Source organism: Maniola hyperantus, chromosome 20, assembly GCF_902806685.2.
Source record: "Maniola hyperantus chromosome 20, iAphHyp1.2, whole genome shotgun sequence".
Classification (NCBI taxonomy): domain Eukaryota; kingdom Metazoa; phylum Arthropoda; class Insecta; order Lepidoptera; family Nymphalidae; genus Maniola; species Maniola hyperantus.
This window is the reverse complement of record NC_048555.1, coordinates 6,208,227-6,223,074: the sequence shown is the minus strand read 5'-3', so window position 1 is coordinate 6,223,074 and position 14,848 is coordinate 6,208,227. Positions and strand designations below refer to the sequence as shown.

The window sequence follows — 14,848 nt, the reverse complement described above, 5'->3', positions numbered from 1 at the left end:
AAACGCGATTTTTTTTTTTAATCCTGTATTTTTAAAGTTCACAATATATATTGCAAATAAAACATCTGACTGACGCTAGAGGGCAACGAATGTTGCGTAAGTAGGCCACTTGGAGTCAATGCCCGTCGTAGGCGGGGCATTGACGCGAGTTTTGCACGCTATACATTGCGGGTTTGAAAAATACTAAATCACTAAAACTACAAAATGAGGCAAATGGTTATTTGGTATTGGATTGTGTTTAGGTAGTATAACAATAACGCTAAGTTTTTGCTAGCGTTCTGGTTACACCTTTATATATTTTGAAATTCAAAATGAGCTTTAAGCTTTGAACACCGCCATATTATCTAAAATGCAATGTTAAACTTGTACAGTACGCAGCAGAAAGTAATGTACATCGGCCTTTAGAATGACATTTCGGCTTTGTAGAGTCTCTGTCTCTGTCACTCATACCTATATGACGATTTGTCGCTCTCAACGACAGAGACGACGCTCTACAAATCCGCTATCTCCTTCTAAAGGTCGATGTACATTACTTTCTGCCGCATACTGTACTTAACACATATTTCTTCAGTTCTGCTGATTTTTACGATTTCAAAATCGAGCATTTTTAGGGGTTCCGAGAAGAAAAGGAACCCTTATAGGATCATTTAGTTTTCAATCTATCTGTTTTTTAAATTATAACTTGGATGGCCTTCTCAATTGAAATGCATAGTAATAGCATTTTGTTTTGTTTTTGTTTTTGTTAAATATTAGTGATATTGCTTAATGTGCCAATAATATTAATTAAATAATTATTAAATGATATTGAAAAAGTTTATTAATTAATGAAATAACAATTAATTGTATTGTGTTAAACTGTTAGTTTTATTTTAATAAATAATATTATTGTATATAAATAATTAATAAATGATAATTTTATTTGTCACCCCTTTTTTATTTATTTAACAATCTTTCTGACTGAATTTCGGTCATGGTGGCCGACTCTAAATAGAGAGTGGCCATAAAGAGGTTTCGGCTTCGTAGAGTGTTGTCTCTGTTACTCTCATAATGTGACAGTTTGTCGGTCTCAACGACAGAGACAAAGCTTTACGAAAGCGCTCTTTCTAGAGGTTTTGACGACCTCCCAGGCGCAGTGGTTAGCGCTGTGGTCTTATTAGTGGGAGGTCCCGGGTTCGATTCCTGGCAGGGATTTGGAATTTTATAATTTCTAAATTTCTGGTCTGGTCTGGGGGAGGCTTCGGCCGTAGCTAGTTACCACCCTACTGCCAATCGATTCAGCGTTCCGCTACGATGCCGTGTAGAAACCAAAGGGCATGGGTTGTTAAAAACTTAGCCCGCTACCATCTTAGACTGCATCGTCACTTACCACCAGATTGCAGACAAGGGCGAAGGACTTAGGACCTTCCTTATTTACAAAGTACTCTGTGGTGGATTTGTGATTTCGTTTTTTGTCTCTTAGAGTTATAGCCTCGAATCCAGAGCTATAATGCCAGTTCTTCAGAATAGTGTTTGTTTACACTGCGACCACCTATGGCGACCACCGACCAGAAATAAAAGGACTGCGACAAACAATGGACAAGCATTATTCATCCAAGGCGACAAGGCTACCTAAACGAGTGGCGAAAATCAGATCTAACGATGCTGTCAAGTGTTTCCTTTGTTCTTGTTTGAATATTCATCCAGATATCATGGACTATTCTAATGATTCTAAGCCTTTGTTCTCCAACAGCTTTTTTTCTGGTCGGTGCACGGCTTAGACTAAGTATCAAGGAGACTTGGCATCTAAATAATAATACCTTGTTAGAGCAAGCTAGGTGTATAGAAAAGCTCTAAAGAGGGATAAATATAAAAACTCATTTTTTTGTCTTTCTCATAGTTTAGCTTTTTTTTGTTAGGCACAGTTGTCCAACAATCTCTTGATAGTAATTTATTGCGAATATTACGAGTTTTTATTTAGTTTCTGTGTTAAATGTAGTCTTGAAGGTGTGTAGAAGCCATTTATGGTACAGTGCTGTGTGATCGGCTGTAAAAGTTGTAGCAAACGCAAATTATCCACCTTTCATACGTAACTATGATTTCTTCTGTTATTTTGTGCTTTTGTATACGCATTTGACAAGTCCACCTTGATTCTTGGTCTGAGGTGCACGGTGGTTGCTTGATTTGGTCTGTGTTGTTTTAATTTAGAAAAGTATATGAATATATGAATAGTGAATAGCCCAGAGCCGTAAAACCACTTTTTAAAAAAATGTACGAAACACAGAGCACTGACCATCGACTACACAGAGTATTTACTTTGCTTTGTAAATAATTTATGGCACAAAAACTACACGTGAAATAAAAAGTTGTAAATTGAAATTCATGATTAAAAGCTTCAAAAATGCAGTGTTTTGCACCTTTTTGTAATAATACAGCAAGGATGGAGTCTGAATCTTATGGAATTAGTTTCACAAGTAAGAATTGCCTTTGTTTTATACTTTTCAACGGCCCCGGCGCACCCACGCAAAGTTATTAAATAAACAACTAAATATAAGTTTATTCTTATTTCTTAGCAACAAAGACCAAGAGAATAGGAAATTACACTAAATATTGCTAGGCAGGCGCGCTCCACCTTAGGCTGCATCATCTTCTAGAATATGGTGTGATTGCAGTCAAGCGCAGGCTTATAAACATAATTAAAAAAAATACCCGGCTGAGTTTGTTGTGGGCTCTTTTCAGACTTGGGCGCGTTTGGAACCCTCGTAGCTTTAGTTTTGTTCGCGTAAAAATTATCACCACTACATTATCATTTTACAAATTCAACGACCGACAATCAAAAGTGTAATTTATTACCTAAGTACCTATTTTGACCTATCCTAATTCCTAATATAATTATAAATGTGAAAGTGTGGATGTTTGTTACTCAATCACGCAAAAGCGGCTGAACGGATTTGGATGAAATTTGGAATGTAGATAGATTATGCCCTGGATTAACACATAGGCTACTTTTTATCCCGGAAAATCAAAGAGAGAGAGAGAGAGAGATGTCGCAGGCATCAGCCAGTTTTGAATAATTTTTTTGATTTGATTAGTATTAAAAACAACTGGATACACTGAACCACTACACCAGCTTAAACCTTGAAGCAGCGGTTTAATATCCTACTGGAGCTGCTGGCTATCATGCTCACGAATGGCTTTTTAGCTTAACTACAAAGAAACAGTTAAAAAGATGGACAAAAATTGTATGGACGCGTGCCCCAGAATGTATAGAAATGATAATTATGTGCCATTTAACAAATGTACAGAGATGATATATGTGCCATGTAATAGTAAAAATCTTCTATTTCAAGAAAAAAAGTCGCATGTTGTTTTGCAGCTATTGCATAAAGTTTGTGATAAGCATAGTTCAGCCTAGGGCAAATTTTAGCCATCTCGTTTTAGATTTTGATGCCACATTGTGAGCGGGTCTGTTGAAAAAGGACCCTGGACAGGTGAACTAGTCTGGGTGTGACTACTGCACCACTTTGTGGGCTGCTGAATGTGAAGCCGACCATTACTATGCAACTTTGTCATTTAGAAATCAAGATCTGGCCAAAGATATAAAATAACTAACTGATGCCCGCGACTTTGTCCGCGTGGAAATAGGTTTTTAAAAATCCAGTGGGAACTCTTTGATTTTCCAGTATAAAAAACCTTCCAGGATTATACCCATGCAAAAAATCACGTCGATCCGTTGCGACGTGATTCAAGGACAAACTAACAAACAAACACTTGCATTTATAATATGGGTAGTGATTCTATTCTAATCACATTTTTTCAGGTTTCCCCCTTCCCGCAAAGCCTGTGCTGCCTGGCTCCAAGCCCTCGGTAGACCAGGGTCCCCGCTGCCACGTGGCGCAGTGGTCTGCTCACAGCACTTCCTGGCCGAGGACTTCAGTGTCACACGGAGCGGTCTGAAGAAGATACGACTAGAAGCCATTCCTTTTGTGATACATGATATGGCACTGTTTGGTGTAGATCAGAAAACAGTAGAAATAAGCATAAATCAGGAATTAGCTGACTTAAATCAAAAGTTACTGACAATGTTGAAATAGTAGATCAGAAAACAGTAGAAATAGACATGAATCAGGAGTTACCTGACTTGAATCAAAAAGTTACTGACAATGGTGAAATAGTAGATCAGAAAACAGTAGAAATAGACATAAATCAGGAATTACCTGACTTGAATCATAAAGTTACTGACAATGATGAAATAGTAGATCAGAAAACAGTAGAAATAGACATGAATCAGGAGTTACCTGACTTGAATCATAAAGTTACTGACAATGTTGAAATAGTAGATCAGAAAGCAGTAGAAATAGATATAAATCAGAAATCAGATGACTTAAATCAAATGGTCACTGACAGTATCGAAATAGAAATAGAAAAAATAAAAATAGATGAACAGCAGAAATAGAAAAAATCAGAAACCAGCAAGCTCAAATCAAAAGGTAGATGGTGTTGAAATACAATTAGAAAAATTTGACATAGCAGAAATAGACAAAAATCGGAAATCTGCACTCTCAAATCAAAAGGTTACTCGCAGTGTTAAAATACAATTAGAAAGATTTGACATAGCAGAAATAGACAAAAATCGGAAATCATCACTCTCAAATCAAAAGGTTACTGATAGTGTTAAAATACAGCAAGAAAAATTTGACATAGCAAAAATAGACAAAAATCGGAAATCACTCGCAAATCAAAAGGTTACTCGCAGTGTTAAAATACAATTAGAAAGATTTGACTTAGCAGAAATAGACAAAAATCGGAAATCATTCGCAAATCAAAAGGTTACTCGCAGTGTTAAAATACAATTAGAAAGATTTGACTTGGCAGAAATAGACAAAATCGGAAATCAGCACCCTCAAATCAAAAGGTTCACAGTGTTAAAATACAATTAGAAAAATGTGACGTAGATACACAAGCAGAAATAGACAAAAATCAGAAAATAGCAGTCTTCAATCAAAAGGTTACTCACAGTAAAGTAGAAAAAGTTGATGTACATGTTACAGAAAATGGATCCATATTAAAAGGGGAACCTTTTGCAGATAAATGTTTGGAAATTTATTTTGATAAGGACTCAATCTTTAATGAGGTTTCTAAAAACAGTTGGGAAATGATCAATACGGAAATAGGAATGCACCAGATTTACGTTCAGAAACGGTTGAATCCAGGTCAGAAAAGGTGGTGGACAAAGGTCCAGACAAGGCTGTAGAATATAAGAGACGAGGAAACCAAAACATAATAAATCTCTTTTGAAAGATAAGAATTCGAAACGTCAATCGAAACGTAAACATAAACAAAAAAATAAACCTACATTTGGAGTCGAGAACAAAAAGCCTGTGAAATATAAACGATCGTATGAATATAGAAAAAACAGTAAATTTACTTGTGATCTTTGTGGTCTTACTACTACAAGAAAGCATTATCTAATTTGTCATATGCGTAAACACACTAAGGAGATGTCGTACTGGTGTGAGCATTGCCCATACAAATGCTTGGGTAGAGGGTCCATAATATCCCACATGAGACGTCACACTGGGGAGAAACCGTACATATGCGATATATGCGGACGCAAGTTTGCACACTCGTCCAGTTTCGTCAGTCACAGAAGGACACACACTGGTGAAAAACGGTACTCCTGTACGCTTTGTGATTTCAAAGCTGTCCAAAGAGGTGCTCTAATAGGTCATATGAGGGCTCACTCTGATGAAAGAAGTTACGTATGCAATGTGTGCCAATCTAAATTCCGGACCAGTGTCACATTAAACAGTCACATGAGAATTCATACGGGCGAGCGACCGTATAGTTGTGAACATTGTGAGCGTACGTTTGCAAAGAAATGTACTTTAGTGAATCACGTGCGGATTCACACTGGTCAGAAACCGTACTCTTGCAAGATTTGTCATTACAAGTTTTCGACTTGCAGCGGCCTATATTTACACAAGCGTATCCACAACGGTGAAAAGGCGTTTTCTTGTCAACATTGTCATCAGAAGTTTGGTAGGAAAAGTGCTTTAAACGTACATATGCGGATGCACACTGGTGAAAAACCGTATTCGTGTACGTTTGCGATTTTAAATGTTCAGTTTCGAATGGTTTGAAAACCCATTTGCGGACTCACACCGGTGAAAAACCGTACAGTTGTCAAGTTTGTGACTACAAATGTGCCACAAGTGGTTCTTTAAAAACCCATATGACAGTTCATACGCGGATAAAACGATACGCGTGCAAGCTTTGTGACTTCAAATGTGCACAAACAAGTGGTATGAGCTCCCACATGAGGAGTCACACTGGGGAGAAACCGCATTTATGTAACCAGTGTCAGTATAAATGTGCTACCAAGACCACTTTACGGCAGCACATTCAAACTGTACACAACCATGAAAAGCCATTTGAATGTGATATGCCAGTGCAAAGTGTCTTCCAAACACAGTTTAGTGTTACACATAAGGACGCACACTGGGGAGAAACCATATTCATGTCAGTACTGTGAATACAAATGCACAAACACACAAAGTTTGAAATCCCACGAAAGGACACACTGGTGAGAAACCTTACCCTTGCAAAGTTTGTAATTCAAAATTTTCAACTAATTCAATTTTGAAGATTCATCTGCGGTCTCACACTGGTGAAAAACCATACGCCTGTACCTTGTGCCAGCTCAGGTTCGTCAAAAGCTACGGTTTGACGAGACACATGCGGACTCACACTGGTGGGGAAAAGACTCACCGCTGTACTGATTGTGATAAAAGTTTCTACGAAAAGGTTCATTTGAAGAGACATATGAGCACACACACTGGTGACAAACCTTTCGCTTGTAGCCTGTGCCCGCTCAAATATTCTGCGAACGCCTCTTTAATGTATCACATGAACAATCACACTGGTGAAAAACCTTTTTCATGCAAATCTTGTAATTACAAGTGTGCCAATGCAAAGTCCCTCAAATCTCACAACCTGGTACATAAAGAGAAACCTATTTTCTGTACGTATTGTGAATATAAATGTAATAACTGGGGTTCTCTGAAAATGCACATACGGACTCACACTGGAGAGACACCTTACAGTTGCGAGATATGTGACAGGATGTTTAAAACAAGTTCTTCCATCAACCGGCACATGAGGACTCACACTAGTGACAAACGGGTATTTTGTGCACACTGCGAGTTTGAAACGACACACAAGAAAACTTTAATTTGTCACATGAGGACTCACACTGAATAAAAACCATGTACAGTATGTGGCCGAAAGTAATGTATATCGACCTTTCGAAGGAAATAGCGGATTTGTAAAGTCGTCTCTGTCGTTGAGACCGACAAAACGTCATATAGGTATGAGTGACAAAGACAACGCTCTACAACGCCGAAATGTCATTCTAAAGGCCGATGTACATTACTTTCGGCCGCGTACTGTAGTAGCGCAGTTCACGACAGTTAGGCACCTATTTTAATGTAGACTAGCTTATGCTCGCGACTTCGTCCGGTTGGACTACACAAATTTTAAACCCCTATTTCACCCCCTTAGGAGTTGAATTTTCAAAAATCCTTTCTTAGCGGATGCCTACGTCATAATAGGACCCTCGTAGCTTTAGTTTTAGGTACGTATTAATTATCACCACTATATCATATCATCTTACAAATAAAAATTTATGACAATCAGGAAGCATAAAATTTTCCCAATTCTGAATAAATGATTTGAGTTTGAGAGTTTGAATAGCTATCTGCATGCCCAGCCCCATCCGTCCAGTGGTTTGAGCTGTGCGTTGGTAGATCAGTCAGTCAGTCAGTCAGTCAGTCCTTTTCATATTATAAATTTAGATTACTTAGTAGTATCATAATGTGGCCATTGCACAATCTCTAAACTAAACTAAAATGGCTCGTCTAAATCTATTGCTATCCCTTTCATAATGTTGCTTGCGGAAAAGGATAGCATTAGATTTAGACCTGTTAATTTAGTTTAGTTTAGAGAGTCTAATAACCTACAAACTAACTTAATCCGTATGGTTTCGTTTAATTGTAAAAGCATTAAGCGTTCCATAGATGCTGTGAGAAAAATTTGTAAATTTTTTAATTACTATCAACATGTTTTTATATGGGTCCCAGACCTGAAATAAAATGATTTTATTTTATTTATTTATTATTTTGTGTACTAGAGGATCGGCCCCTAGTGTAAAATCTTGTTTAAAGTAAGAGCACTTCTACAATAATTGTTACTATTGTTTATGTACAATATAAAAATAGCATAAGTACTTTTTGGTATTAAATGTTTTAATTATAAAGATTTATTCTAATGCATTTTTATTTTATATAGGCAAGTACCCTATACACGGAAATAAGTTAGTATAGCGCTCTCTCTGACGCAATCCCATACAAAGGATAGAGGCAAAAATCTCAGTGTGCGTTAACCAATTAGAGTCGCCAACCAATCTCACCTACACGGCGACGACCTCCCTGGCGCAGTGGTATTAGTGGGAGGTCCCGGGTTCCATTCATGGCAGGATTTTGGAAATTTATAATTTATTTTTGGTCTGGTGTGGTGGGAGGCTTCGGCCGTGGCTGGTTACCACCCTGCCGCCAAGTGATTTAGCGTTCTGGTACGATGCGGTTTTTTTTTATTCAGATACAAGTTAGCCCTTGACTGCAATCTCACTTAGTGGTAAGTGACGGATGCAGTCTAACATGCATGACATTTCGGCTTTGTGGTGCGATGTCTCTGTCACTCATACATTTGCAACGTTTTGTCGGTGTCAACGACAGAGACAACGCTCTACAAAATCGCTATCTCTTTCTAAAGGTTGATGCACATTATTTTCTGCCGCGTACTGTACCCATAAGTTGGACAAATATATTATTACAAGGGCGATTGGAGAAAAACAACACAAATACTGATTTCACCAGTTTATTTGTCCGATTTGGTTAATGAATGACAATTATTAATGCAATTGTACGGGAGCGGTGTGCAGGCTCGACCGTACCAAAGGGGAGATCTCCCACCGAGCGGTTGGTTGTGCTCGGTAGCGCCAGCTGGGCCGACGGTTGTATCTTGAAACTTCTATATATAGTCCAGATTGCAGAACATTCTGTTAGTGCGAGTACTGTCGGCGGTACATTTGTTCGGGACTATGTCATCGATTGAACAGCGCCATCTAGTTTCTATTGTGGCAACCGCCACAGCATATTATACATTCAGTCCAATGTTTTCTTATATTATATTTAATGAACCTATTAATTATTATCTGTATATACTAGACAATTCACATGTATTATAATATAATTACATAAATATATACTAATATTATAAATACGAAAGTGTGTCTGTTAGGTGATTTATCCTTCAGTCACAACGGATCGGCGTGATTGCATGGGTATATTCAAAGTGACATAGGCTACTTTTTATCCCGGAAAATCAAAGAGTTCCCACGGAATTTTCAAAAATCTAAATCCACGCGGACATCAGCTTGTAATTATACAATTCATATCGATTATAATAATTATTTACATGACTTCTTGAGGTGTGTTGTCAGATTACATTTGTGGCTAAAGTTGGCTTTAACTAAACTACTTTTCTGTATAAACGCAGCTTTGCACGTCTCACATTTATACTTCTCACCAGTGTGAGTCCTCATATGTACGGACAAAGTGTGGTTTAGTGGAAATTTGGCGTGACATATGTCACACGAAAAGGGCTCATCACCAGTGTGTCCTATAATGTACTATCAGACCGCTTTTCTTTACAAATTTAGCTTCACACCGATCGCAAGCGTAAGGCTTGTCGCCAGTGTGAGTCCTGACGTGCGAGGTTAAATGACACTTTTGTCTGAACTGTACCTTTTTGTTTTGTAACATCTTCACTGTTTACCCAGATTCGCAATAAAGAAATTTGTATTTGTAAGAACTTAGCGTCACACAGGTGACAGGTGTACGGTTTCGCACCGGTGTGAGTCCTCATGTGAATTTTTAGTAGACTCCAATGTGCATATTTTATTTATTTTATTTTATTCGTTTTTTGCAATCAACAGCGATATATACAATATAATTTTACATAATAACAGACTGAAAATAAGGCCAAATAGGATTACAATTTGATGCGTAGATTTAGCTTTAGGCCAGGAAGTAACGAATGTAACCGTCACTTACCGTTGTGCTGATGCGAGGACTGCTTGATATCCTTTGGGGTACCCCGTGCAGGACTCCATAGCGGCGTTTTAAGTACTGGTGGCAATGATTGATAAGTTGATGACACAACGTTGCCGAAATTGAAGATTCGCACCGCATCGGATTATGATATCGTAATCATATTTGCGATTTATTTGCGCGTTGCAGCGGTGCACGCGTTGCAGAGAGGTGTCTGACAACTAGTAACTAGTAGATTAGTTTTGCTTCTTAACGTAGTTGGCGCTGTATGCACACGTTCGGAAATTGTGACATATACATTCGTTTGAATGTTGTAAAAAATGAGAATTTGGAAAGAATGGCAATTTTAATTATTTGTGCTTGCAGTTTTAGGAAGTATAAAGATAAACGCTTGTTTGGTAATTAATTATTAACGGGTAACTCCAAACGTCAAACAGTCAGTTTTCGTTTATTTTCTGACAGTGACGTTGTCACTGTCAAGGACATTCACGTTTTTTTCGGTTGGATCGGCCGCTGCTCGCCGCCACATCTCGGTATAGTTTTAATTCTTTCGGCTATATTTCGGCAATACCACATTACACGAACATTCCACCACTAAACAAAAGTGAAGTGCAAAGTGAACAAGCAAGAGTCGGGCCCGACGTTCATCTTACGAGGAGCAGAACACCTTACAAGGTAATACTAGCAACTGATTTACACTATAATCGGGTTATTTGGATTTATCTGCTCCGCGAACCGCGGACGAAACATATGGTAGCAGAGCGTGGTTGGTTTTCGGTATTTTTCGTGATTAAAACACGAGTTTCTTGCTTAGATTTCGAATATCAAAATTTTTTTCCTACCTACCTACATCTCGGTAAAATTATTATGAGTTGAATGTTAAGGCAGCTACTCACGTACCAATTCTTGTTAAGGCAGCTACCCACGTACCGATATTGTTAAGGCCAACATGTACTTGGTGATTTTTGGAAATCGTAAATGATTTAATGTGGTATTTTATTATTTCGGTTATATTTTTATTTTTTCGGTATTTTACGGTTTTTCGGTTTTTTCGGTTTTTCTTTTGGAGGTTTTTTCGGATCCTTTTAAGCATAAAGGATGTCTGTCAGAGCAAATTGGTCCCAATTTAGGGTTAAGCTGCAATGGTTGTTGGACAGCGCGGACCTCATAGATAGACCCGACCATTCAAGGCGTTTATCAATACGACTTATGACAGCGAATTCGGAGTTCATTAATTTGGAAAACTCATACCAGCGCATTCTTGAATTGGTGGATGAGAATGTTCCAGCTGAGAGGGAAATAGTTCTGGGAGCCCGCGCGGACTATGTACGTGCTTTAGAAGCTTTTGATAGACTAATGTCGATTAAGTTAGAAATATCTTCTACGAATTCTAGCAGTGCTACGGTAAACGCTAAATCGGAAGTCGCCGATCTGGATGCGCTGCTATCACGTCTGCCATCGCTTCGGCTTCCGTCCTTTTCTGGGGAGATGGACCAATGGGTGGGGTTTAACAATCTATTTGATAGTCTTGTCGATAGACGTTCGGACTTGTCACCGGCACAGAAATTAGCATACTTGATGTCGTGTCTATCTGGTGAACCCCGTGGATTGGTCCAACACCTTAAGATTGCGGATGAAGGATATAGCATTGCCCGTGATCTTTTAATGAAGCGGTATCAGAATACTCGGCGTTTAGGTGACGTACACGTTGAGCAAATTTTAAAATTACCTACTATTTCGGGTCGGCTTAGCGGTCTTCGGTCACAATTTTTAAACCCACTGATTATGGCGGTTAATCAATTGGAACGCCTCGGGTTTCCTGTTTCGGAATGGTCATTTATACTTCTACATATATGCCTATCAAAATTACCAACGACACTTAAATCTCGGTTTGAACAAAAATTTGGTTGCGAATCGGATACTATACCGAAATATTCGGACTTAGTCGAATTTTTAGAAACGGAATGCCGTTTATTCGAGTGTACGAATTCGGAATCAACAATTCAGTCAAGTGAATATAATAACTCGAGGCAAGGGAAACCCGCCCGCAGATCGGTTCACTATGCTGCTGCTGAAGTAAAGCAGCCGTGTACATGCTGTGGGGATTTGAAACATTCTTCCATTACAATGTGCCCGGAATTCAAATCCATGTCGCCCTTTGCACGGAAGGATTTTGTCGATAGGGAAAGACTTTGTTTTCACTGTTTGGGGAACCACAGCTACCGCGACTGCCGCCGGGAGCTTCATTGCAGCTGTGGAAGTACTAAACATCACCCACTGCTGTGTTTTAATCGATCGGGTGTGCAACAGAGACGTGATAATAATAATCGGAGCTCGGCGGAGTGGTCAGCCCCTCGCACGGGCGGGGGCTTTCGGCAACAATCTAATGCTGGTAGGGTCAAGTCGCCTCGCGATCTTTCACCTGCTCAACGTACCTCATCTCCTCCACGACGACGTGAGGAGCAGCGAGACGAGCCACGTAGTGGTAATCGGAGTGGTAAGGTTCGGTACGGGCGTTCCGATGAGCGGAATTACAATGGTAGGCGAGAGGACAATCGTTCTCTCCTCTATTCCCCGGAACGACGCTAGGATACGGCGCCCACCTGCCCTTTAGTGACGGTACTTTTGCCCACTGCTATAGTCAAAGTTTATTATAGTTCGGAAATTAATTCGGAAATGGGAGTTTTGGCTAGAGCTTTACTGGACAGTGGGTCTCAAGGGTCTTTAATTAGTGCAGATTTAGTAGGCAGGTTGGGCATACGTTTAGATCCGAGCAAAGAACGGATCATGGGTGTTGGAGGTGTTGAAACAACCTCAAATATAATCGGTCGGTCTTCGGTTACATTATCTCCGATAAATAAACGGTTTCCTAGAATTACTACTCCTGTTGTGTGCATGCAAACGGTTATCGGAAATTTACCTACTGTGACCTTGAGTAATTCGGTAAAAGACTTAGCCACTGGCTTAAGTCTAGCGGATCCACACTTTTACGAGTCATCACCAGTGGAACTTCTGCTCGGTTCGGATGTTTTGGGATCTCTTATGGGAGGAGATAAAGTAATTTTAAATTCTATCGGTTTTACGGCTTATAACACTATTTTCGATTATGTTCTACTTGGTCCTGTAGAACTCACTAAACAATCTGATTTGATTGATCATTCGGAAGTCGTCAGTATTTCGGTTTCGGACACTCTTCAAAAATTCTGGGAGGTTGAGGAACCTCCAGAAGCAGCTTCTCGGTCTGCTCCACTCGATGTAGAGTGTGAACAGTTTTATAAAGATAATACGTATCGGTTGGAAAATGGTCGGTTTGTCACTAAGCTGCCATTTTTACCTAACAGACCCTTGTTAGGTGACTCGAAAACTATTGCAGAAAAAAGATTTTTGGCTTTGGAACGGAAACTTGTGAAAAATTCGGTTTTACGAGAGAAATATATTAATTTTATGCGTGAATATTTGGATCTCGGTCATATGTCGGTTTCGGATTTTGATTTTAAAGGCGGACAAGAATATTTTGTTATACCACATCATGCGGTTTTTAAGGATTCGGACGAAAATGCGAAGGTACGCGTCGTTTTTGACGGTAGTTGCGTCACAAATTCGGGGGTTTCTTTAAACCAGTGTTTACATTCGGGCCCTAAATTGCAGAGGGATATTTCGGAGATTTTGATGAATTTCAGACGCCATCAGGTTGTCTTTGTGACGGATATTAGAATGATGTTTCGGCAGACGCTTATTGATAAATTGGACAGAAGGTACCAGCTCATATTTTGGAGAGAGTCTCCAGATGAGCCCCTTCTTACATATGAACTTGGAACCAATACATACGGGTTAAAATCTAGTCCTTACATTGCAATTCGGACGCTATTAGAGTTGGCTGATCGAGAACGTGATCGGTATCCTCGGGCGGCTTCGGTTTTAGAGAACGACATTTATGTTGATGATATTCTGTCGGGATGCAACTCACCATTGGAAGCTCTTGAACTGCAACAAGAGTTAATTCAGCTCATGCAATCGGGGGGATATGAATTACGGAAATGGATCTCGAACGATCCTGTTTTACTTCGGGACTTACCTGACGATCATCAACAGGTGCCTCATCTGTTTGATAATCCGGACATGCAAAGTTTAACTTCGGTTTTGGGGGTACAATACAATCCTATAGAGGATGTTTTTTCTTTTCGAACGGATTTAACTCATGGACATTCGGTTACTAAACGGAAAATACTGTCGACAATTGCACGCATGTATGATCCAAGCGGGTGGATCACTCCTGTTTTATTTCGGGCTAAATGTTTTTTACAACGTCTGTGGCTTTCGGGTTTTACTTGGGATGAACCTATTACTGGGGATTTAGAACGAGATTGGATTAATTTTAAAATTGACCTCGCTCGGATTGAGGATGTTCGGATTTCGCGATGTATGCTCCCACCAGCGGTAAAAAATATTACTGTTCACGGTTTTTCGGACGCGTCGGAGGCTGGTTATGCGGCTGTCGTATATTTACGCGCAGTGGATAGCACAGATAATGTTTCGGTTCATTTAGTAATGGCCAAAAGTAAGGTCGCCCCGATCAGAACACGTCTGACGATTCCTAAATTGGAGTTGTGCGGAGCAGTGCTTCTACTTAAGCTTCTGCATCATGTTTGCCTTTGTTTGCAAAGGACCATCGATGTTCACGAGGTATTCGGTTGGACTGA

The 14,848-nt window shown here is 39.4% G+C and overlaps 1 protein-coding gene across 1 annotated transcript in view; it reads right to left on the bottom strand.

Annotated features, from left to right (window-relative positions):
- LOC117992137 (RE1-silencing transcription factor) overlaps positions 1-14,848 on the bottom strand; it is a 35,480-nt gene that overhangs the window by 3,006 nt on the left and 17,626 nt on the right.